The sequence below is a fragment of the Falco cherrug genome, chromosome 13, assembly GCF_023634085.1.
Source record: "Falco cherrug isolate bFalChe1 chromosome 13, bFalChe1.pri, whole genome shotgun sequence".
NCBI classification, from domain to species: Eukaryota; Metazoa; Chordata; class Aves; order Falconiformes; family Falconidae; genus Falco; species Falco cherrug.
Window position 1 is genome coordinate 8,339,413 of NC_073709.1, and position 25,635 is coordinate 8,365,047.

Here is a 25,635-nt window from a genome sequence, read left to right on the forward strand (position 1 = left end):
AATGGTGAAACAGTGTAATAAATACATGCATTATGTGGGTGGCAATTATAACCATAAGGGAAGGACTAGCCATACCCTCATCTCCAGGTGAGTTATTAAAAATCATAAGCCAGCTTGTTGAACTCATCACAGCTCCATTGATTTCAAAGCCTGCAAACAGAGAGAATTGCACTTCTCAGTTCCAAAAGTCTGCTCACAGTTGTAAATAGCTTTGTTTCCTGCAAACTAGCAATATCCCCCAAAAGCATAACCTCATTCTAAGCATGGATTAAACTGGCTTGTTTGTTTGCACTCACTTAAAGCTTAGGGATTGAACAGAGCATATGGCCAAAATTCTGTGGGGAACTACAAATATATTATATTACATTGTGTGCTAATACATTGGTGTGCACTACTGTGTTTTCATGCTCACAGAAAAGTTAGGCAAAAGAAACAAGTGGAGACTGCAGCACCAAACAAAGGTCAATTTTACTCTGTACGCTGTAAAATTAAACAGTGATGAGGCACTAAAAAAGCCTTAAAATGACAAATGTGAAGATGGATTTTTCAAACTGTTATCCCACATCTTTGTTGTTGCTGTTTCTACAGGCAAAAAATGCCTGTGATGCTCCTTTGCGGAGCACTGTGTGTGAACGAGGCACTGACTCGCTGTGGTTGGCAGGAGTTTGGGGGTCCCTGCTCCAGCTGCTTGCTTGGTTGCAGTGGAGCTAGCTGAATTTTGAGTCTGTTTCTGCACCCATGGCCTGAGGCAGTCTGAGCTGGGCTCCGAGGGCTTGGCATCTGCCTCCTTTTCCTAGGCTTGAACATAACGCCTAGTTGACAACAGCTTTACTGAAACTGGCCTTACTCAGCCAGTGCCAGCAATGCCCAGAAATGCTGCTGGAGGAGCACTGGGTATTTTCAGATCAGAGATGCCTCATGCCTTTAGATACCTTTAGGTTTACACAGCAGCCAGAAGGAGTTTTATCCATGGCTTGATTTTCACACCTCTCAGTTCAGCCTGCATCCTGCTTTGTGGGTCTTCCGTCCTTCCGTTCAGCTTTTAGACAAGTGTTTGAATGGTTCCCTAGTTAAGGTTACATGCGCAAGAGGAGAATTCAAATCTGATGATGGTTTATTCCATGAAAAATGGAGTTTAACCCTTACTTGCTGTCTCTGACACAAGCACATGGACACACCCGTGTCTGTATCTCCTTTCCTCCATAAAACATAGAGCAAGTGATCCTCTTCCTCCTTCCTCCATGTCCAATACCTTTGTGACTCTCTCTGTGCTAGTGGGATTTGTCCAGAGCCACCTTCTCATGGCAGTTGAGCTTGGCCTAAAACCCCCATTGTCAAGGCTCCTGGAGACCTCAGACTAGTCACACCTCTGTGCCAGATAATAGACCCTTGAGATTTGATTATGTTGTGACTACTTGTCCTTTACACATCGGTTAATAGGTATTCACAGTCTGGCATTGCTGGAAATGATTCAGTCAAACCAGACAGTGGAGCTGTGGGAGGGCACCCAGCCAAGGCAGGGGGAGGTGGGGTCAGCAGTGGAGACCCAGATTCACTGAGTATTTAAGTCCTAGTTGCTCTTTAAGCAGCTAGTTGGGAATCAGGTACCAAAACACCTTTGGGGATCTGGCTCTGCACATCTAAGAGAGAAATCAGGAAATTGGTGGCGACTCATCTCTGAGGGTTTATGTTAAAATTGTATTTTAAATCTCCCTATTTTTAAATGTAAGCCTCAGGGGAATCTTGGCTTGGCTTGAATTGGAGCACCCTAACACAGACAGGTCCTTAAAAAAGCCCACAGCTTAACTGTGTATCTAGAGATACTGAAAATGTAGGGGGAAAATGAAACTTAGGCCTAGATATTCCCCCAAATTTACTTAGAAGCAGCCTAGAGCACATAGACGCAAGTGCCACTGATGGTCAAAATTCAGTAGTTGCATAAACAACAGTGAGTGACACAAAATAATTAGGAGTTTGGCACAGAGGGTTTGATCCTCAAATTGTTCTGATTGCAGAGCCCTTAACAGACTGGGACAAGCCTTGGCATCTAAGCCTGGGAAAATGCAGAAATCAGAGAGGCTGTGAAATGTTCAGTGCCAAAGCAGGTATATTTTTCCTCTCTTTTTTGCTTTCTGCCCTAGTTCAATTTATCTCCCAGCCACATACTTCAGGCATAGATGAGCAGCACTTGGATAAATGAGGTATTTCCCTCTCTGCTGAGAAAAAGAAAAAAGAAAATGTCTGAGGAAGGTGGAAGGTATTGAGGTGGTCTTTGTGTTATCACTGACTCCAGGAGAGCCCATGAATTACATCCAGGACCCAGTGACACTGCTCAGCACTTTGGTGTTTTGCTTGCTTAGCTGCCTCACAGCCCAGCTTTGCAGCATACAGGCTTGCGTGTTGGAGGCTGAAGGTGATTCTGTGAGCAGCCAGAAAGCTTCCACTGCCCGCGATCAGACCTCAAATTGTGGACAAAACAAGGGCTGTCGTTTTCTCCCTACTAACATACTGCAGTCTCTGCCCTTCATCGGCTCCTGGCCAGTAACATGGGAACCCACCTCATGCCACTCACATACAGGAAAGCATGTTCCCTGTCTCATAATTCACGAGCTGTGTCCATAAGTACTGGTTGTTCATCTTACTGAATATTTGCTGGAATGATTAGGAGGGAGCTGAATCATTCTTAGACCAAATTCTGGTTTTCTCTTTCCTCCTGCTTAATTTTTAGGCTTCACTTCTCACAGCTCTCCTGTACACAGTGTGAAATGAGTGTTTAAATACTATCAGATAGAGTCAATAAATTCCCCATGTGCTTTTTTTTTTAAAAAAAAAAAAAATCCCCCACAAAAAAAACACCTCAAAGGATGCTAGAGAATCAGCTACAATTGCTTAGCACTTATTGCGACAGAAATCCTAGTGCTGCGGTGCAAAAGGCTGCCCCCCCTCTGCAACTCCTGGGATAGAGGCATCCGCGTTCCTGAACAGCGCAGAATATATCCCTTCCGTTGTTCATTTTAAGAATAACTGTAGGAAAGGTAGTTGGTCCTCCTAACCTTACAGGCAATGTTCATGATTTATTTAATGATTCTGCCCTATGTTGTTTTATTAAAATATGTGATTTCTGCTGCAGCAGAGCTTGAAAATGAATCTTAAATTGAACCCAGTTTTCTCACTGGAAATCTACCTTTTATCCTGCTCCCACCCCCTCCCTTTTACCATCCCTTATCCCTCTTTCCCTAAGTTATGCTGCATTTTACTTTGCCTCCACTGCATTTTCCTCCCTAGCTTTTGATACGAGGAGCCAAATTCATCCCTGCTGGTATCCAATGGACTGAAATTCTTCTCAAAGGCATTACTGGGCTGAATCCAAACCCAGCCAGCATTTTGCAGTGCTAGTGGCTTAGTCAAAACAACAGTTTATAATTCTTCTTTTCCTTTCCTTATCTACTGTTAATATGAATTATTAACAAGTACTAGTATTGCTCTTTTGAAAACCATACTTAATTTCAAAACCACCTATCAGACAAGCTGTCTGACTGAAAATTTCTTTTTAACTTTCTGTGTGCACTAGGAACTCGCAAAGCACAATGCGTGCGCACGGACAGCCTGGATTTCAGACCAAGACTCACTCTGGGATTCCTCTCGCCATCTGCAGTGCATACCTAACTGAAGTGCTGGGTACTATTAACCCATGCATGAGCTGGCCAGAAAAGGTTTGCTTTCCCAAACTGCCATTTATGACACTAAAACTGTTTCATTATCAGACTGCTGTTCCAGACCCCTCACCTGTGTGTGTGTGTGTGTGTGTGTGTGTGTCTGCACAGTGTTAATCTTACACCGTTAGTCTGTATTTACAGCCCTTAAACCTGACAGGTTCTCCCTTTCCCTGCGGTTTTCATGTGCACAGCTCATTAGATACTCTAATGCAGCAGGGAGCCCCTCTTGCCTGAGAATTCCTTTGTTGTATATTTAGCAAACTTTTGACTGCTTCCTTCCAAATGAGACTGAAGGACATATTTTCGTAGGAGAGGGTGAGAATTGCAAAGCACGATCTACAGTCACGTTTTTCTGTGGGGAACTACAGAGCAGGGGAGGAGGAATCACCCGCAGTTCTCTATCCTTCCCCCCCCCCTTCCCTCCCCTCCCCTCCCCTTCCCTCCCCCACCCCCATACAACCATAACACGAGATGAACGCACTCCAAAATTCAGCTGCATAGCCTTCCCTCTCTTCCGGTTTTCCTTGTCATGTCAAAAGGGGGGAAAAATACGATAAGGGTAGAATTATTGCTAATATGGGACTGGTGTTTTGACTCCGTCAGTCCGCAGACTATTTAGAAAAGCCTGTATGCATGGTGTCAGAGTTAAACATAGCCAGTGCTCAGTTATTGCTCACAGGAGAGGCTCAGACAGCGAAGAGGGAGGCATTGCTACTTGTCTGTAGGTCTGGATGGTTCCATAAATGAACACATGAAGGCTTGTGGAATGAAAAGGAAGGGATGACTGAGGTTATGAAAGAGCGTCGCACTTCAGATGCAATCCCCATCCTTCATTAAAATTCCCATTAAGAGATAAATTTTACAAAAATACAACATTTTGTATGAAATGAAAGGATTTCCTCCCCATTAGAAATCACAGTGGAGACAGCTCCATTTGCTCTAAATTAGGTACGCTCTGAATGAATATTTTAATTAATCCGTTATAAATAAGCCAGGCTCTTTCCTGGAACAGAGTTACCGTTTTCTTCCTCGGCAGCAGTGGGATGTGCTCACTCTGCTGTGTGTATGCATGTACGTGCCCAGGCTTTTGTTTGTTTTTAATTTCTCTCTCTCATTTTTGAACCCGTCCCTCAAATGATCAGTTACAACACATGTCCTTAACCGTGGATTTGCTCGTGTTTGGCTGCTCTTACTTAGGGGAGGGAGGAGAGGGGGAATAATCAGATCAACACACCCAGACCCCTGGCAGCATGTTTTGAGAAATAAAAAGAAGGAGAGAAGGAAGAATTCACACATAAAAATAGAAGCCCACGTAGGTTGGCCATATATGGAGTACCGGGGACTTCAGAGGGATACCCTCTTCGGACCACCCCTTTGGCGGAGGAAATCACTGCTGCAGGAGGCCCCCTTCCCCCCTCCCCAGGCTGTTCGCCAGCAGCCGTGCTCAGCCCCCAGCCCCGGCCCCGGCCCCGGCCCGCGGGTGCTGCGCTCCGCACCGCACCGCTCCGCTCCGCGCCCAGGGAGGCCGCAGAGGGGCGGTTGCGGAGAGGCGGTGGGGCCGCCTCGCCGGCGGTGCGCGATGCGCGGAGCGGTGCAGCGGCGGCGGTGATGACTCAAGCCCGCCCGGCCCGCTCTGCCCCCCTCCCGCTCCCGCCTCCCCCCCCCCCCCCCCCCCCTCCTCCCGCCGGGGAGGGCTATTAAAAGCTGCTGACGTAGGAGCGGACGGCCATCTTTGATGAGGGCACGGCTCCCGATCCATTGAAGAAGGAGACCCGGGGAGGTCAGCAGCGGCTGTCCTTGCCTCCCATCTGCGGCACCGACCCACCGACCCCGCAGCCGCGGCCCGGCGTAGCGCTCCATAAGCAGAGGTAAGGGTGGGACACCACCGAGGGCACCGGCTGCGCAGGGGGGAGGGGACGGTATTTACGAAAATGAAATCAAAAAAAGGATATATTTAAAGAGGGACCTGTTCGGCTTTTTGTCTCCAGCCTCTGGGCTGCTACGGGGATGGAGGAAGACAGGGAAAAGGGGTGTAATTTCTCCGCCAGCCTCGTCGCCGGCTGGAGTCAGGGGAGGGAGTCGGGCTCTGCCTCTCCGCCGTGCCAGGCTAGCTTGCGGGTGGCAGGAGGCCGGAGGAGAAGGGAAGCCCGCGGGAGGTCGGAGGAGAAGGGGAACCAGCGCCATTCCCCCCGGAGCGGGAAGGAGGGCCCGCGACCGCGCTGCCCGGCTCGGCCGGACTGGGCTGATGCCGCCCGGGGCACTGCAGCGCCCTTCCCGCGTCGCACCGCGCCGGGCTGCGGCGGCGCTTCAGCACCGCGGACAGAGGCGGGAAGGAGGCGGGGGTCAGCACCGCGGACAGCGACCGGGCCCCTCCGCCCCGCGGGTCGGCACCGCGGAGAGCGCCGGCCGCGGTGGCCCCTGACCGGCCGCGGAGGCTGGCGCGGCGCCCCCCCGCCGGCAGCGCGCAAGGCTGGCCGCGCCGCGGAGGCGGGCGTGCTGCAGCGCCCTGCGGCTCCGCGCCTCCCCCCGGGCTGCCCTCCCCGGCGAGACCCGGCCATGGCACACGGGGAGCGCCGTCCCCGATGGGAAAGCGGCGGTGCTCACTCGTTCCGGGATAGGACCTCAGGCAGAAACAGTTGTGGTTGTACGCGGTCCCCCGGCAGCTCAGAGTGCGAAGAGGGAGAAATTTAAAAAAAAGGAAAAAAAAAAAAAAAAAAAGGAGAGAAAAAAGAAAGAAAGGCAAATAGCTTGAGTTCCTGAAATTCATCGGCGTTCAGCACATCGGCCTCTCTCCCTGCCCTTTCGCAGGTGGAGAGGTATTTCTGCATGGGAAACGGGGGGTTACATAACAGCCAGCCGGCAGGGTCCCTCCGGGGCCGGGCACTGCCCGCGGGGGTCAGCAGCAGCCCCCCGGGGCTTCCCCCGCCTGTGGAATCTCCGCGCTCCGGGCCCTCGGCGCCTACCCCTCCGCACGGCACTTGCCGCGGGCTCTGGTGCCTCTGCGAGCCCGGGGGCTGGGGGCTTACCAAGCCGCGGGGGGGTGGGGGGGCTGGGCCCTGTCCCGTCCGTCCCCCCCGCCCTCCGCGGCCGCGCTGCAGAGCGGTGCAGAGCCCGCCGCCTTATGTAACGTGCTGCCCCATCACGGCCAGGCACCAGCCGCACCGCGCTGCGGGCCCCGGCTCCTCTGGTCTGGCAGTCCTCCCCCCAGCCGTCCTTTCTGCTCCCCAGCACCCCAGTGTCCCCAGCCCCCTCACTGCGGCTCATTGCTGGAGAAGTTAGGAACTTCGCTGCTTTCTGCGGGGCAAATAAACAAGGGGAGAAGGGGGGGTCAGGCTGTGCGTCCAGACACTGTGCTGCGTAGCTGCGTCAAACCAGGGCCTCGGGATCTGCCAGATTTACGTGTTTGAATAATTGCTGCTGGTTTCATTCCCAGCTGAAAGGGGGGGGAAGGGGGGGGGGGGGAAGGGGGGCTGGTCTGCAGTGCAGCCCGGGGGTGGCAGAGCAGCCCCACAACCCATACCTGGCTGCTGCCAGTCCTGGCTGCAGCATCCGCAAGGACATGCTTGTCCCATACCCCCCACCCTGTCCTAGCTCTGGTCATGGAGCAGCTCTCCCATCAACCGTGGCAACATGAGGACGGCATGGCGCAGCCATCCCTGAGGGTGGCAAGGGAAGGGATGGGGCCATCTGGGAGATGAGTGCCTGGGGTGGGTATAGCTGGGGAAGCGACTCTTCCCTAGGTCCCCATCTCCCTGCATGTCCCTGCATCATGAGCGAAGATGCCAGGAATCTAGGAAAAAGCAGCAGTGGTTTTCCATTGCTACTGCATAGTGCAGAAGGGGTCAGCCAGGAGGTGACCACTGAAGAGTTTGATACCTAGGAGCAGCGCCAGAAAGACAACAGAGGTGACAAAACCAAAGGTGCAAATAGGCCTGATTTGCAAAAGCAAGAGCTTGAGGCTGCCTCTGAAGTCAGGAGGAGTTGCAGAAACTCAGCATGTTATGAAACAACATGCAGCTAAATAGCAACCCCCAAATAAATAGTTTAACTTTCTTTCTACCACGGACTACAAAATTAGCGTGGCATTTCCAGGAGCATTCAGGACCAGGCTCTGTGACCACTGAACTCACGGGGGCAGTGAAAGAAAGAACTGCAGAATCCAGCCAGTACCGAACCATCAAAATACATCTAATGAGACGCAGCTCCAATCTGCAGATTTATTGCACTGGAGGTGGGAGCTGCTTTTCAGGTCAACGGAAAGCTTTTCATTTGTCTCTGTATGCTTTAGGTATGGCAACAAACAGCAAGACTGAAGTGCTAAGGTAAATAAAGCACGGTCTCTACCTAATGCTTGCACTGTTTTAACTGAGCAAGGTAATGAAACAACATACTTTCTTGTCAGTATGAACAATTTCAGAAACTTTTATGTCTCTGTGTCACAAGGCTATAGCTTCTGCATATGTAGCAACCCTTGGGGAAAAATTGAAACTATGTGGCACAGTGTAGCACTCACTTTGTTAATGGTTTCTTTCAGGAATGTAGGGAAGCCTAGGAAAAGAAACTGATTTACCTTTGCCTCGGCTTGCTGTCACACAACTACTCCTTTTCTTGTATTTTTTCCTAAATCTGTGTCACAACTCTTTATAATATAAGCACAGTACTTTCATCTGTACATATTTATACACACACACACACACAAATTTCGGAGATTTCTAGGGTTATAAGCTAGGTAAAACCACAAAAAATATAGACTGACTTTGCAGCCTTCATTGGAAAGAGTGCATTTTTCTATCTATGAAGTTTCATCCACCATTACCGATGCAGTCACCTTTGGGCTGGGTGAGTGCCAGGCAAGCTGTAACAATAGACTTGTTCAAGCATTTTAGAGCATCTAACAGAGAGAAGAATAATGCGTTGCTTGAAAGCTGCAGCAGAATGCAGATCTCAGGCAGATCACAATTACCTCTAGGAAGCTGGACTTTGGAGCGGGCACCAGGGCTTACATATCTACTTCTGGGAGTGCTCGATATAGTTTGCCAAGGCCAGCAGTTATCAAAAATAGTTTCTTTTTACCTTATTATTTTTGAACCTTAAATGATATCTTTGCCCTTAGCTTCAATAAACTCTGGCTTTCTTCCCTATTGACCTTGCAGATTTAGCTTGCTGCATTATATTGCAACAAGCATTTCTCCAAAATGCACAAGTTATACTCCTAGTTCTTGTCTATCACCCTATTGTTACTCCCTCCAGAAATACTTAGATACACATATCCACCAGCAAAATCTTCCTCTCATCAGATCCTAGTTTTCAATATGCTGCCCCATATCCCACTAAATTTTCTAGGACTTTCCACCAAGCATAAAGAAAGTCAACTTCATAGGCTCCATTTATTTTTCCTGCTTTATGATGGCCCTGTGGCTGATGTTGTGACACTCAAAAGTGGATCTGAATGGCCTGGAGGGAGTGTTTGAACCACTTGGCCTGTTTTTTCCAAAGGAAATTTAGCTTTGCCTTTACATCTTTCATTGTGTTCATTTGTTATTTCCTCATCACTTACCTCATCTACCATCACCTACAATCCTTTTTTTGACTACCGCTAAAGAGCACTGTGGTGAAAGAAACACAAACTTGGGCAAAGCATTAGGACCCTGCTGTAAAGGATGATGAGCAGATTCCTGATTTTGATTTTTCCAAGAAGTCTAATCCAAAGTCAGTTGAAATCAGGGAAAATACTTCCACTGGTGAGGCAGGCTTTGCATGAGGCTCTGAATAAGCTCACCAGTCAGGCCGTGTGCTGCTACAGGTGAATGCAGGGTATGGAAAGCTTTTTATTCCCAGCAATGGGTGCATATTGATCAGCCCTGCAGTCCAAGAGAAAACCCTGCACATGATTTTATGGGGCTTGTAACAAAGAGAACTTTTGGCAGTTTAGGTTTTTCAAAGGGAAATAAGTGCTATGTACATATCCTCTTGAAATATACTGACATGCTGTAATTCTAAAGAGAATTCAATCATTGCATTATAACCTTTTTCTTTTCTTCTCTTTTTAATAAGATGAGATATGGTATCTTATCTTACCTGCTGGAGAAAGCTGAGTTCTAATACAAGCACAGGGAGAAGCAGAAGGAAATATTAAGTAATTAATCATGGCCATTCCTGGCCTTTGAAAGCTGGAAGTTAATACTGGCCAACCTGTGTTCTGTCTGGCTATTTAAAAGGGAAAATGTTTTTTTATTATTTTTTTTTTTTATAGCTAACAATGTTCTATTTCACTTTTAAAATGGGATTTAACTTATTATTGGCCCACATTGTCGATTGGTGTGAATTAGCGTAGCTGAGCGCTGTGCTATACTACAGGCTGATAAGCTCCAAAGCTGGGGCTCATCGTTCAAGTTTTAAAACAGAAATGGGTATACTTGCTGAAGGAGCAGGTTTTTCTGTAAACAGAAGTAACTGGAAATGCCATCCCCCCAAACCCTACTTTCTACCAGCCCGGTTTCATTGTCACAGATTCCCACAGACAAGGTTCACGTAGTTAGTCTGCCTCAGAAATGGTGACAGTAAGCAATGATGAAGCAGCAGAGGAGGAATACTGCATGTTATGGCTGTATTTCAGGTTGGGTTCTGCTGCACTCTGCTGGTACATAACACCAGCAGAACTTTTTACATGGTGTAAAACCCAGGACACAGCTGAATTTTTCCTAGAGGCCATTAGTGTGCAGAAAAAGTCAGAACTGTATCACTGGATGTGGAACAAAACCAAGCCTGCAGTTCCAGGTGCAGTTCGATTTAAAAGACTGCGCTTCCTGGCAGTAGCCATTCATTTTTCTTCCAAATTGGAAAGTCTTGGGAAGTTTTCCTGCATTCCAATAAATGCACAGGAAAATTATGCTTCTTCCATCATGTTCTTTAAGGCAGTATTTTTAATGTTTGACTACTAAGACATATTATCGGTAGATTAGAAGTAGGAAAGAATGAAGTCAAGTGTCACTGTACACATTTCTAAAACAAAAAGAGGGGAACAGTTCGTATACATTTTTATTATAATTATGGTTTTCCTTGTGCTTTTAATATGACACAGTTATTATGCCAGGGTTTACTGGTAGAATCCATGAGCAAAATGATAGTTATCATAGCTTGTGTCAGTGTTAACAACTAAAATGTACATCCTAGACATTACAAAAGGATGCTTCATGTAGGTGATTTTTGAAATGAATGCAAGATTTGTTATTTCTTACTCAAAACCTAGCAATTAACAGGGAGCTGCACATACAAAGGCATTGCAGAGTGCTTGGTAGGGCACGTTTGTGATTTAACATAGATCACTTCCATCTCTCACATTTTCTCAGTAGCATACCCTTACTAAAAATCCCAGGCAGCAAATCTCCAAAGGCTTTCACAGTCACTAGCCTGTCAAAGAGACTGGAAGGCTAGTGTGGCGTGGGTTGAAAACTAAAGGCTCCAATCACATCACAGCTATCGTGTTTGTCATGATGTATTTATTTGCTGTAATTACTCTCCACCTGAAGGAGAAGAATTCTGTTTCTGGGTTGCAATACAGTTGTACCAGAAGAAGTAATATATTTTTCCTTTTGTATAAACCAGTTATTTGGAAGATGTGCCAACTGCTCCTTTGGTTCCTTCCCCTCTCCTGGAAATTATAGCTCACAGTGGAACTGTGCAGATGCCAGTTCATTGATCCGCCCTACAGAGGTAAATATATTTCCTCCAGCTACTCTAAAAAATGTCATGAAACAAAAGTATACTTCTTCAGAAAAGCTGATCTGTCAAAATACTGTTACCATTCACTGATTTTTTTCTTAAACAGGAACAGAAGTCTTCCATGCATATTTAAGCATCTTTTAAAAGAAAAGGTACTAAAATTAGCTTCACCAATGCTTTAGATGCAAATTAAAGTTTTCTTTTTCCCTTCTACGTTAGTATTTTTTGGTTCAGTCTGGTCCTCATTCACATCCTTAGACACCTCAAAAGGATTTAGACAAGCTTACCTTTCTGCAGCCATCAGGGAACTGCTGTTTGATTCAGTGCAGCACTGCTCCTGCCTGGTACGCCTCTGCACCACGTGGTATGGACATGGACACACACCTCTCTGAGCTCAGGGCTGCCTGTGCTGAACAGCACTGACCCCGTAGGTGACTGACATTGTTAGGAGAGAAATTTCTGTTCTCTATTTATTAGGCACAGACATCTCTTAGGAATAATTTGTTCTCGCAGAAAACAGTAAGAAAGCTATTGCAATTTATTGGACTAGAGACATTCAGTAACAGTCACTTTAGCTTCAGATACTGTGGTTTAGTGATTAAATCACAGGGGCTGCATCCAGAATATCTGGAGTCAGGTGCAAGTATCAGATACTAAATTAATGTAACCTCTGTCAAGTGTCTCAATTACCTCCATCCAAAGAAGAAAGACTTGAGATTAAAACAACTTTTGGCTTGCATTCCTCAGCTTCATCTTAGGACCAGTACATGTATCTTTGGAAAGGTATTTGTATGTTTATTAGGGCATAGCAGTCTCCACTGCCTGGGGATGCTGACCTAAAAACTGGTACCTGTAAAATGCAACATCCTCCCAACATAGGTGATTATCATTTGCTTAGCATTCAAGGGGCTGTTACACATGTTTACAAACCCCTTCAGGTTTGTAAAAGGCTTGGCTGGAAGGTGCCATATAAACCCAGATTATTAGTATTACATTCATGATAGCAAAAGAAGAAAGAGATTTCAGACCAGAAGGCAGATGAAACATTCACGCATTTGATCGTGCTCTCATGGCCTGGTATAACACAAGACAATGAGTTTGCCAGAGCCATGCATTTTGCCAAGGCTGCATTAAGCTGCAACGGGAGAGTGGGACTGAGCCCTCTCTCTTCGACAGCACTGGTTCCAAACTGGTAACGTGACAGCTGAATATACAGCCAGGATACGTTTTGTGACTATTTGAGTATTTCAGCCAAACATTTGCTTTTCCAGAGAGTATTCACCTAAGTGACACTTAAGTATGTGAAAAGCCCTGAAGAAACAATCTAAGGTATGTGAACCCAATTAAATTGAAATTCACCACTGACTTCTAACAGCTGTTCTCCCCAGAGGAGCATTTCTTTTATTTGCTCAGCTGTATGGAAATGTGTATTTGTTGCCTAGCCTTTTGAAGGATTTCCTATGGGATTTTGCCATTAAAAACATGTTCTTAGGATATGGTACCTGTTTTTGCAATTCCTGAAAATATATGTCTTTTTCATAGAGAGGAGCAAGAGACAGGAAGGCCAACAGCAGCAAAAGGTTTCAAAATGGTGCTGCCTGAATTCATGAAGGGCATTATATGACATAGCTGTTGGTGGTCACAAGAGACTAGATAAGATGGCAAGTCTCTTAAAGTCTGATTTTCCTAAGAGGTTTTTCTTATTTAAAAAAAAAGAGAGGAGAGAAAAAAGGCCTGGATGGCTCTGGTGTGGTGAAGGCTTGTCAGTTCAGTTCATTTTAGAGATGAGCACATCAAGAAAGAGACAGCAGAAAAAACCCTCAAGGCGCCAGGAATGCACTAAGTATAATTGAAAATGTCCTAGACCACTTGTGTTACACAAGAGTAGGACCATCTGCAGGCCTCAAATTTTTAATATTAGCAGGGCATTTTAAAATCTGTGCATTGCCTAGTTCCCTTTTTCTTAATTAATTGTTCTAAATAGTACAAAATAGCTGCTCCTGAAGCAACTCTTAGGCTCTGAAGATTATTTTCTAACCCTGGTAAACAAGAGCTGGTGTGCATTTCCAACAGGTTGACAAATAAGAATGCAAGAGAGCTGCAGACATCACAAAAAAGGTGTTAGGCTGCTGTAGTACCCCAACTCCCGGATTAGTGCCCGGGGCACTTAATGTTGCAGTATTGAACAGGATGATAGATGTTACCATGTGACAGAAGAGCCTAGCAGCACCTCTTGTCCTCTGGAGGCCTCAGTAACTATGCTGTCTTTTTGTTTCTTGGAGTCTAGGGTCTCTTCCTAGGCCCACCTCACCTTACCCAACCTCAGCTTTCCATTCTCCTAATATTCCACAAATGCTCTGAGGGAAAGCACCCTGCCAAGCGAGGGAGGTGCAAGGAAAGACTCCTTTCAAAGGCAGGGGTCTCAGTATGCTGGTATGGACAGATGCAATGAGCCACCCAGAACACAAAGGGACAAACTCCTACAAGAGAGTAGGAACACGGGAACACAGTGCAGGTGGTGATGAAGTGTTTACTCTTAGGTCCTGGCTACATAAGCACCCTCAGCTACAAGGACCCCAGTATTTCCATCTTCTTTGACTGGTTCATTAAGTATAAGGCCAGAAGAGGTTACCCATGAGTGAGCTGAACCCCCTATAAAACAGAACATCCCACAGGCTACAGGGCTTCTCTGTATTAACTGCTTCTCCAGCAGTACAATTATCCAATCTTGATTTCAAATATCGCCCATGGTGGAGAATGTGACAATATATGTTTTTTAATTGAACAGTGAAATCCAATAAATTTTTTTATTGAGGATGCAACCATTTATCTGCAAAGCTATTAAACTGCTATTTAGATTGATGAACAGCTCTGCTGCTGCCCTACTGTGGATTTTCCCATTGTTACTCCTATTTCTTCATGGAGTAACACTTGCTTTCCTCTTCAACATTCATATTCTTGAAAGCTCTATTCTTTCCCAGTCAGGACCCCCTTATATTTCTGTTCTTTCCTTGTCCCCAGAAAGAATTTCCTTGCACTTAGGAGGTTAGTCACAAAGCTTTTAAAACATTCTGCAGCCTGGCAGGTGAAGAGATAAGACACTGATCCAATGACCAGGACATACTCTTTGGTGCTGGAGATTAGACTTTTAAACACAGAATGTGAGACTCCAGAGCTGTTTACGGATTTCAATTTCTTTACTTTCTTTTTGCGGTCTAGCCTGTTTTTGTGGTGACATTTCCAAGAAATGTGTTGTACACTGAGCTGGTCTCCAGACAAAGAGCTCTTCCTTTCATGCCTGCATCCAGAATCTGTTTCTCAAAACAATCTACTTTCCATAGTAGAGAAGTCAGAGAGCCTTCAAAATTTAACCGGGCTTTCTACTATTGTCGAACACGGTAGGCCACATCCTGGGCTTAGAAGAGTTACTTGTATCTTAACCAAACAGTGATCCACTGTACCAGTAAGTCTGAAGAAGTGGACCAGAGAATAAAAAAGAGGAGACAATAACTAGGAGAATGAAAAAACAAAGCCAAAACAAACAAATCCCAAACACAAAAAAAGACAAAAACCAGGTGAATTGAAATAGCAGAAAGGACGGGATGGACTTTTTGATTAATTCTCCTTGTTGCTGGTCTTTCCCTATCAGTACACCAGTGACAATTACCTAGACTTTAAAAGTAAACTTCAATACTCGAGTGTTTGGTAAAAGCATCTTAAAAGGTGCCCTGAAGTGTTAGGTTATAAAATTTTCTCAGTCCTGGTGTCCAGTCTGCATCCCTTTAGCAAACACGACCCTCTGTTCAATCTTTGCAGTTTAAAATGCAGAGGGTGTGCAGAGGCACACCCTTACTCCTAATCTCATGAGGGCAGAAACTTCTACCTCTTTCACTAAGAGAAGAAAACCTATAGCAGTTGATGGGCACAAACCCTAAAGGACAGCTTTGTAATCCACTGCTTCAGACTGAGAAAGAAAAGTCCTGACCAGCAGGCAGCACGACCCAAGCTCACACTCCAGTGTTTGACTTCACCTTAAACTTTTCTGCTGGCTACTCTCCTCAAGTGCCAATCTTTCTGGCAGCAGATCTCTTAGCAAAAAAGCCAGGCCAATGACAAAGCAAAGCCACCTTAGCTGCTTATTACCCCAAGTCTGATTCTTGACTCAAGATCTCTGCACTGCCAGCTGCGGGCAAAAATGGAGAGGGGATGTTCTCCTCTTCCTCCTGTGTCTCCTCTGCCCTGCTGCCAGACAGAGGAAGAGCAGACCCTAGGGAGTGAAGCAGAGGGGTGACATTCACATGCAGGCCTACAACTTGGCATGACATCTAGGAGCAGCATAGACATATCACAACATTGTTTATGCAGGCAATACATGTTCTTCATGTATTCAAGCTATGCTACCCTTAAGGATTGCAGCAAGTTAAGAGAAAAGAGGGAAATTATGAAGTAGCCCATGCTAGAAAAGGGGAGAATTAAGAACTAGCCCGAGTTTTGTCACAGTGAAGTCTTATAGATGCATATACAGACACCAAGACACCAGGCTGGCAGTATTTGTGAGAACTTTTTCCTTGTAGTTAGTGTTTAAGCTGAGCAAAATGTTAATGGCTGCTATCTGCTCACTGTGGTATTTGAGACACGCACTTGCTCTGCAGCACTTATGTTGAAAATAAAAGCAAACTAGTGTTTGTGATACCACAAGGTAGAGCTCAGACTTTTTTCTTTTAGCTGGAAAACTGAAAAAAGGCACTCACTTTTTTCAAGCGTGTCAGAAATAGAAGCCTATTTTAGAAGAGACATGAAGTTATCAGTGCAAATTAATAGTGCCAGATAGGGGGTTAAATTATTGCCTTACAGCTGAAGACATGAGAGAGAATGAAAGTGGTAGACTATAAAAAGGGTATCACCAGAAGTGATGAGATCCCACTGCGAGGTGGGATTTGTGAACACTGCGCTTGTGCTTATAAGCAGTTGCTCAGATGAATGGTTTTATGGGCCAGAGCGAGGGAGAGAGAGGGAAAAAAAACACAGTCATTTTTAAGATCATGTCTCATAGTTTACTGCTTTGCTCAGGACAAGATGTCCAGCAGCACAAGCTACAATTAAATACCATAGAGCTTTGCCTCCTGGGCTGGCTCACAGCTGCCAGAGCAGGGGAGCTTGCCAGAGCAGTCAAATAAATGTGGCTGTGTATTGGGTTTGTGTGGCAAGGTTTCGGTGGCAGGGGGCCTACAGGGGTGACTTCTGTGAGAAGATGCTAGAAGCTTCCCCTGTGTCTAATGGAGCCAATGCCCACTGACTCGAAGACAGACCTGCTGCTGGTCAAGGCCAAGCCCATCAGTGATGGTGGCAGCACCTCTGGGATAATGTACTTAAGAAGGGGGGAAAAAAGCCCTGTGTAACTGCAGCCAGAGAGAGAAGTGAGACTATGTGAGAGGAACAACTCTGCAGATGCCAAGGGCCTTCAAAAATGAGTGGGAAGAGGAGCTCCAGGTGCCAGAGCAGAGGTTCCCCAGCAGCCCATGGTGAAGCCCATGGCAAGGCAGGCTGTGCCCCCAGCCCATGGAGCCCACAGAGGAGCAGAACCCTACCTGCAGCCCAGGGAGGGCTCCACACCAGGGCAGGGGGTGCCCAAAGGAGGCTGTGACCCATGGTCAGCCTGTGCTGGAGCAGCTCTGGGCAGGGCCTGTGGCCCCATGGAGAGAGGGGCCCGAGCTGGGACAGGGCTGGGGACCCCGCCTGCGGGGACCCTGCAGGGGACCCAGGCTGGAGCCGGTTGTGCCTGTGGATCTGCACTCCGTGGGAGGGACCCACGGGGAGCAGTTTGTGAAGAGCTGCAGCCCATGGGAAGGACTCATGTTGGAGAAGTTGTGGAGGACTCTGCCCCGTGGGAGGGACCCCATGCTGGAGCAGGGGGACAGTGTGAGGACCACTCCCCCTGAGGAGGAAGGAGCGGCAGAGGCAACATGTGTGACAGCACAGCTGACCTCAGCCCCATTCCCTGTCTCCCTGTGCATCTCAGGGGGAGGAGGCAGAGAAAATCAGAAGTAAAGTCGAGCCTGGAAAGAAGGGAGGGGTTGGGGGAAGATGATGTAAGATTTAGGGGTTTATTTCTCATTACTCTACTCTGATTTTATTGGTAATAAATTAAACTAATTTCCCCAAGTCGAGTCTGTTTTGCCCACGACAGTAATTGGTGAGTGATCTCTCCCTGTCCTTACCTCGACCCACAAGGCTTTTGTTGTATTTTCTCTCTCCTGTCCATTTAAGGAGGAAAGTGACAGAGCAGCTTTGGTGGGCACCTGGCATTCAGCCAGGGTCAACCCACCGCAGGCTGTTGAGCTGAGACAGCGCTAACTGGGTCAGCTTCTGGAGCAACAGGGAGCTTTGTCAGAAAAATTCCAGGTTTAAGGGTGTTGTTGCTGAAAAATGACAGTTATTACATTAAGAAAGCAATTCTTTAATACAGATATTTCTCAAAACATTTCAGTTATGTTTCACTTGGGTAGGAAGAATGTTTCTTCCTATCTCATCTCCACTTCCAGTGGGTAAAGAGAAAGTAAAAACTCTTTTTTTGCTAATTATGAATAGGGCAAGGAAAAAATGAGGAAGGATTATAGAAAAATGTTCAAATGTCAAGTCTTCAGCAAAAATGGGACATTTCAAAAAACTGAGTAAGAACAGTTTTGAAAAGTCTTTTAGACCAGCACTTGGACTAGGGGTGTCCTGATGCATAAAGAGCTATAGGTATGTGCCAAAAACACTTGTGTAGACTTGTAGCAACAGGATGGCTAAGAACATGCCATGGGTAGGTCCTACCAGCCAGAGACAGCCCTTCTTCAGCTGACATATCATGCCAGTAACAAGACAACCTACAGTGTTGAAATAATCAGACCAATAGCTACAAGAAAAGGAAGTTGTTTCAGTGGCAGAATGCTTCCCAGTTCAACTGAGTATTTAGTCCCAGATGCTTAGCTGGGGTAAGTCAGTACGGCACCACTGCAATCAGAAGAGCAAGCCCGAGTGGCAGCTTGTGGAGATCCTAACAACAAGTGACTTAAAAATACACTTTAAGAGGAAGAGACAGGTCTTTTTGGCAGTAATTAAGCACTTTTTAACTCTCTGGACACAGTAACAAAGGAACCTATTCAAAAAGCAAATGCCTTAAGTGCAAACACTTAATAATGCATAGCTGCATTACACAAAAGACAAGCTGTGGAGCTGCCTCTCCTTTCCAAGGGAAGTGCAGCTTGCAACTGGAGTGCACAGTATAGGATGGAGGCTCAGGAAGCATTGAACACCATTCCTCATGTGCCCTAAGGAAACAGGGGCTGCACTTGTGGTCTTCTGCACGCTACAAAGAACTAACAACATAGCCCCTGCCTAAGTCTCAGAGTTAACAATTTAATTCATTGACTGAGAAACTAGGTAGAAAGTTACATAAATACAAGCATATAGTGGTTTATACAAGGCAGGAACATAGCCTATTCTATAAAACCCTTAATCAGTTGAGCATAATAGGAATTTTGCTATGAATCATCATATATCTAAAGGAGAACTTGGTCAGATCCTGTGTCCAGCATGGCAGAGCAGCACTGACTCATCTGAATCAGCTCAAGTCCAAAGCAGGGCAAGACTGAGAAAAATGGCTCATCGGCACCTCAGCAATCACTTGGCTGAGATACCCTCCAGGTGATTGAGTAGAAGAAGAAAGAACAGTTCACAGCAAATCAATCATATAGTGAAATCCCCATATTTTTTCTGTTTTCAGAATGCTCACCACAAAGTTTGATTTTTCTTGACTTCCTCTTCATCTGAAATGATTTGTCGAATCTTTTCTCAGAAAATAATGATCTTCAGACTGCTCATTGCACACATTCAAAGCTCCACCTGTGCTGCATTCCTTCCATTTTGTACTGAGGGCTTTCTGCTCCCTTACTGAGTGTGCAAGGGCTACAGATGTGGGAAGAGTGAAAGGCTTGTGTTTCAAATCCAGAATTCGCTGTCCATGATTATTCTTAAATAAACATTTCAAAAATGGATGGTTTGGCAAGCATTATTCCAGTAATTTTGTTCACTAGATTTTTGATAGGAGTCTTAACAGAGTCATGTGAAATAATACTGTTTTGAGGCACCAGGAGGATGCTATTAAAAATGCTGAATTGCAGCTGGATATATGTTGGTCACATTTCTTCAGCTAGGCTATCATGTTCACCTCTGAAGAAATAGCAACTGTCACTAGCAACAGTCGCAAGAGATGCAGCCTGCAGAGAATCACACTGAGCAAAGAAAAATATCTAGGACAGCGATTTAGCTTGTCTGGATTATAATGTTTCTCATAGATGCTTTGCAATTGTTAAAAGGCCTCCTAAAGGAAGGAAACAGCTTGTTCAGGTCTGCCATGAGTAAAATAGAGGAATAAATAGCAATTGCAGGAAGGCTAATACAGTATGATACAGTTACATGAAAAATTCTAGGCAAGTTGCTGGGAATGCTGGAACAAGAACATTCAATCTGAATTTTAGAAAATCCTTTTCTGTGCTGCCATATGTTGTAACATGGGGAAGAGCCACAAAACTGGCTTTGAACCAGTGAGGTGTAAAATGTTTTTATTGCCTGGGTGACAGTCTCATTTTCCCAAACTCATGGCCGAATGGTCGCTCTGAGATGGCATGTAGCAAACAAGACACATGAGATCAAAAACGTGTCCATCTCAAACCTGGAGTGTATTACTTTGAGCTGAGACAGAGACATGTGATCCACTATTTAAAATTTCTAACAGAACTGCCAGGACCTCTCTTCAAAGGCAGAGAAGACGTATGCATGTGGACTTGTAAGGGTCAGAAGCAATCTGGCATTCTCTGAGCAAATTATACACACTGCAGGACGGCCAGATACAGGTGGACCGAAGGGAAATGTCCAGATGTAACTGCAGATGTCATAGGAAATTAAGCCATTCACTTGTGCTTGCGATTCACGAAGTTCCATTTCTAGGTCAGATGACAGCTTAGTTGGCCATTACTGCAAATATCTCTGACTTTTCTTGAAGTTTTCTGTCTAGAACTCATAAAAAAGCAAAGGACAAGTACCATTTTTATGGGAAGCACATTGTAAAACCACGTGAAGAATTAACTTTATAGAAGTTAACGAACTAAGGAAGTTGTTAAAGGATGAGGTTCTCTAGTACTCAATTAAAAAGAGAAACTGAAGAAAAGAATTGCAACTATTTGCTGTCACTATGAAAACCAATATTACCAGTTTTGGGTATGTAAAAGTGTAAATATTTGTTCTAGTAGATACAATTATTATTGTTTGTGATTAATTAGATTTTTGAGTAAACTGCCAGTAAAGTTTATTCATCTATGCTGGTGTTGTGTCGTGATGATATCCTGGTGTGGGTGTTAACTATAGGTTACTGAGAGATAAATTGTTTGCTTAATAAATCAGATCATCAAAGAATATAGAAATATTGTTTAATCAATGCTGTTGAAATTAATTTATTTCAGAATTCAACCACCTTGCTCTGTATAAATGTCTCCAGTACTGCTTAAACTATTTAGTCGTAAAATCTGAAAGCTCAGAATGTGAAATATTGGGGGAAATTCAGTATTTTAAATAAGAGGTTACCCATTTTCTACCTGTTTCAATACCAAAGAGAACAGTACTTCCCTCCAGAAATAACATAACCTATTGCATTTATTTTAGTAGCTGGTTAACTAAGTACGGGTACAGAACACGTGATAAGGTAGTCAGATCCCTAGGCAGTGAAAATGGATTTTGATTTGCTAGTGGAAAGAAAATAAATCATTTTTGTCAAAGCTTTGAAAAGCATAAAAGTATTTTTTAGAAATAAATACTTGCACATTTTTCATTTGCTGCAAAGCTTCCATTTATGTAAGAAATGAAGAGTTTTAATCTTCTTAGTAAGCTTTTTGATCATTGTGTGATTAGCTTATAAAATCAGTATATTGCCCATTTCTAATGAAATGGCAAACTTTTTTCTGTTTCTTTGCTTACTTGTGTCTATCTGTGTCTGGCATGAGTCTAGTTCAACTCCTGCCAGAGTCTATACTGATGAATGACATTTGTACTGTTGTTTAGTCCAAAATCCCCTAACGCATTTAGACTGATTATATACTTCAGAGCCAAGAAATACTGATACACAATCAGAACTGGAAAGGGAAGGGGACAAAGTTTTTTTGTTTGTGCTTTGGAGATGTCAAAAAAGCTTTTCTAGCCTCATAACTTTGGCGACAGAAATGTAGTGGAAGTGGGAAATGTTTGTATCTCTTTTTTGTATGAGATGAAGCAGATAAAGACTGACTGGGCTTCCCGTGGCTGAGCCATTTCTGGAGATGATACATCAGATGTCTGGGATAATATGGAAGCTGTGGTTGGCAGCCTCTAATGCAGGTTCTTGTCTCTTCTGGAACTAGCATTAAGCACAAATGTATGGCATTGAAACTTTTATTGTCTGGAATAGCAAATGCTATGCCATGCTTCAGAAAGAAGCATCTTTTTAAAAAAACAAATAGCTGGAGAAATCATATTTTAATAGTGGTGTCCTACTGAGTTCTGTACTTCACTTGCATCACAGCATACACTTGAAATTGATCCCTTATGGTGCCTTCTGGGCACCTGCTCAAGTCTGAGGTTCTCATGGGACAAAATCACCCACCACAACAGCTGGAAAAGCTTAACACAGTTCTCCTTCCCAGGGCTTGCTACACACTCCGTTCCTTTTCTGCCTGTGGGCCTTGGGCTGTCTTAAAAGAAAACAAGCTGATAGGCCCTGCTATTCTTTAGTGGCCCTGGATGGGGCCAGCAACTGTCTGGGGCTATGTATCAGTCAGGGAAGGTTGCCAAGGCACTTGCTGGGAGGTGATTTTGGGGGTAGCTGAAAGGCTCATAGTTTGTGATCTCCTTCTGTCTAGCTTTTGAATTGTTTGTGTTTAGAGGTTGCCCTTACCCTGGGAGTGGAAAACTACTGAGGGTCAGAGGACAGGTATCCACTTTCATTCCTGGGCGACTGTGAGTAGTTGCTCATGCCGTGAACTTCTGGTAATTTGTCCACAGGCCTTTAGTGTGTGACTGATACCATCGTTATGGTCTTTACATCCAGAAGAGCTAAGGCAGTAAATCCTAGTGGTCAAACCTCTACTGCAAGGTAGGGGGAAGGAGTAAGTATACATTAGGACTCATTGCTTTTCCTCTTAAATGAGTATGTGACAACACTAATTTTGGATTTTGTTTTGGATTCGGTAACTTCTTGGGCAGGGACCCCTAAAGTGTCTCTTAACAATTTCATGTGCCGACTCAGGAGGAAGACTGTTTGACAGGCCATCTTCACATTTTTACTACACCTGCTAACCAAGGGTAAGTGTTAACCAGCAGTGGAACAAAGGAGCCTTCCCAGCAACCCAAATGTGGCACATGCCTTACCTAGTCAAGCTTCACTGGCTCAATGACATTAATTTGCTCCTGACCTAATGCTCCCAGCGCTGCAGTTCAATATGTTTATTAATTCTGGGAATGAGCTTTCATATGAATTTTATGGTTGCAATGAGACACAACGAGGTGAAGATATGTGGCTTCTATTCTGTTCTCCGTATCTGTGCCATAAAACACAGCATCTGCTGTGCCTGTATTATTTGTGAGCTTGTATTAGTGCTTAGTTTAAGACCTATTGAAATATCCTGGAAATACAACAGCCTCATTAAGCTTTGGGGTAGATTTTTTAATTCTTGTTCCTGTTTTAAGTCAGAGGAGGTTTGAAGCAGCAAGTCTTGCCAAAGAACTAGGATTCCTATGTCAACTGTGTCACTAACCTGGCTCAGACACATAAAATAACTGGGAGAAATTTCCTAGTGGATGATCATTCCTGAAATTAATCAACTTCTAACTGAGGAATAATGGATTAGTCTAGTACTTACCATCTCAAGGAATTTTATAGGCTTCTCAGAAGAAGATGGCACAGGTTATTATGGAGACAGGTGACTGGACTGAGTGAACTCATACTGCGATGCAGCATAGCAAGTGCCACATTTCAGAAGCAGAGAACTTTCTTTGACCAAAGGGGGACATTACTTGATATTCATAAGCAGGGGAAATCTCTGCTTTCAACAAATGGTTATTAAATATGAATAAACTTTGATTTTTCATTAATAAGAAATATCTATAGTTAGACAAGGTAGTCAATATGAGCTACTATGACATTAGCCTTATGAGCTAAAATTTTCTACCACTGGGCTCATAAGGAAGACTTCATTGCTTCAGTAGAAGTGAGGTGAACTCCACTGAGAAAAATTATGCAGGCCTTTCTTTCTCACCTTAGTCTGACAGGGAGAGGGATCTTTATTGTGTTTCATTAAAGAGACTGACCTGTTCCAAGCTCTTAGGCCAAGTCCTCAGAAGAGACAGATTTTAAATTCTTCCCCCAATGAACCCAGCGATACTTCAGTTCACTCAGCCCAAGGCACTTCACTGCTTTCCAGCAGTGAAGAAAAAGAGGCATGCAGAGCCCTTCCTCACAAGCTGGTGCTTTTTTCTTAAATACAGAATTAATCTAAAATTAATTTTCCACCTTTGCCAGTTTCAGCCACAGCTACAGTTATTTCCATATGCCAGGACAAAGTTTTAAATCATGGCCTGTATTTTTGGGTTGCCTGAAATTCAGATTGTAGTTAAGTTTGCTTCAGAGACTGCTGCCATCTGTCTGCTGAGCATTGATGATGGTTCATGTTCATCCAGCGCCTGTCTGAAGTTTCAGACAGTGATTACCCTTAACGTCTAATGAAACCTGACGAAGTAATTCGTCTTTTTTGTGACTGTGCTATCCTGTAGTACTTAACCTGGTTTCAAAGTGAAGACCAGAGAATGTAGGGAAAAGGGAAGAAAATAAATAATTTGTCAGCTTGTCATCGTGCCTCCTTCACCTGGGTCGTGAAAAAATAAGCAGGACAGATCACAAAGCCTCCTAACAGCTGCACAGCTCCCTCCACCTGAGGGGAAGGAGATTGCCGAACCTGACTCCTCTGTTTACCCACCTGACTCCTCTGTTTACCCACCGCTTGCTACACCCTGGGCACATGCACTCAGCTCTGGTTCCTGCAGGGCACCAGCGCTGGATCCTGAAGCAGACTACACATGCTGCAGCAGCTGACAGCAAATCCCTGAGGCAAAGAGCTTCATTGCATCAAATATTAAAATGGATATTGCAGCATGCCCTCCCTGTTTTATTCCTGCCTGAACTTAACACCTAGGAATCCTCCTTCTCAGCCTCTCCACTGCAACCTTGGAAGCAACACTTGCAGCAGTCACTCACTGCAGAGACTGCAGTGCCCTCTGGTTTGCAGGAACCAGGGGATGTTGCTGAGGGCAAGGAGGTGACATACTGGGAAAGAAGGATTTGTGGGTCTGGCTGTGAGTGGTGGGAGAGGGCAAAAGGCATCCCACTGCTGATGGGGCTGTTCTGGAGCAGAAGAGCCCAGTGAGGACAGGCAGGTGCTGCAGAAGACATGAAGGCTAATGGTGGGTTTGCAATACATCCATCTGAGGAGGGCATTCCTTTTCCTCTGGCAGCCACCCAGATCCAAAGTGCAATAAACCTCCAAAATGGATTATTTTTCTTTAAAAATAGAGCATGCCCCTCCCACAAGCTCCTTAAATAAATCTCTTGCCCCTATTCTTTTTAGCTCAAGGTCACCTGGAAGTGCAGCTTTTTCACTAGCGCTACGGTATTTCACCACATGAGGGAGGAGACCAGGGAGCCTGAGGGCTGTGACTACAGACATGCTTGCTGTCTTGCTGTCTTTGGCCATCGCATCTTGTATCTGGGCTAAGCCTGGGGCATTTCAGACCACAGTTTGGCTGTCAGCCACAGGGCTCTGTGCTTACAGGGGATGAAATACAGTTCCGAAGCTCTCTTAAGCCATTAACTGATTTAAGTGACATAAATATCCCTTTTTTTTTTCTCAACAATGGCTTTTTTTAAATTATTTTTTGCTTGAACAAGGGGCTTTTAGTCTACCAGATGGGTCCAGGCTATATGTCCTTGAGATGTTCTTTAGATGCACTTTCAAAGCTTAAGACGGTAACTTTATTTAAATCTCTGGTCTTCAATTTATCCTTGGGTTAAGCATGAAGGCAGCAGCTGCACTACAAGATCTCTTACATTACATGGATTTTCTGCTGTAAGTGT

At 45.0% G+C, this 25,635-nt stretch overlaps 1 protein-coding gene across 3 annotated transcripts in view; it reads left to right on the top strand.

The window, feature by feature from the left end:
• Nucleotides 1-5,438: 5,438 nt before the first annotated feature.
• The window catches only part of SNAP25 (synaptosome associated protein 25), a 66,272-nt gene continuing 46,075 nt past the window's right edge, over nt 5,439-25,635 (top strand). Inside the window, exons 1-2 of one of the 3 annotated variants that reach the window (XM_055725980.1) lie at nt 5,441-5,584; nt 11,322-11,429. The gene's annotated coding sequence lies outside the window, so the exon portion shown is untranslated. Of the gene's footprint in view, nt 5,585-11,321; nt 11,430-25,635 lie in introns of all 3 variants that reach the window. The other 2 variants (XM_055725979.1, XM_055725978.1) reach the window with 2 other exon arrangements.